This window comes from Corvus brachyrhynchos, unplaced genomic scaffold, assembly GCF_000691975.1.
Source record: "Corvus brachyrhynchos isolate BGI_N302 unplaced genomic scaffold, ASM69197v1 scaffold221, whole genome shotgun sequence".
NCBI lineage: Eukaryota > Metazoa > Chordata > Aves > Passeriformes > Corvidae > Corvus > Corvus brachyrhynchos.
The window spans coordinates 3,922,360-3,922,802 of NW_008236622.1; the positions used below are offsets into that span (position 1 = coordinate 3,922,360).

At 46.0% G+C, this 443-nt stretch overlaps 1 long non-coding RNA gene across 8 annotated transcripts in view; it reads right to left on the reverse strand.

The window, feature by feature from the left end:
* Positions 1–443, reverse strand: part of LOC108444764 — a 250,212-nt gene that overhangs the window by 179,607 nt on the left and 70,162 nt on the right. The window lies entirely within an intron of this gene.

A 443-nucleotide genomic window follows, 5' to 3' on the forward strand; every position in this document is an offset into this window, starting at 1 on the left:
CCGTGCATCACCTGTGATTCAAGTGCTTTTAATCTCTCCTTTCATGACTAGAGACCAATTCTAATCATCTGCGCTGCAGAGATTCTGACATGTTTATGCAAACACGATAGAGCTGAGCCTCAAAGCGCTCGATATTTTCTTGAAAAGAAAAAGCAAACAAACCCGGAAAAGTTTGCTGAAAGTAACCAAATAAAATAGCCTGAATGAGCTCAAAACAAGGTATAAGTTGTAGTTAACTCTAGGCTCCTTCTATAAATGCTTGTGTGTCACCATCTCAGACAGCCAGAAAGAAATCCCCGTCATTCAAATCACATGGTTTACGGGGCTGGGGCTCCACGAACATCATGACATTCGTAACAAGGACCGAGCAAGGATCGCCCGCTTCTCGCTGGAGTCACCCAGCGCGTCCCTGTTCCCACACTGCAGCCAGAGCTCAACGCCAG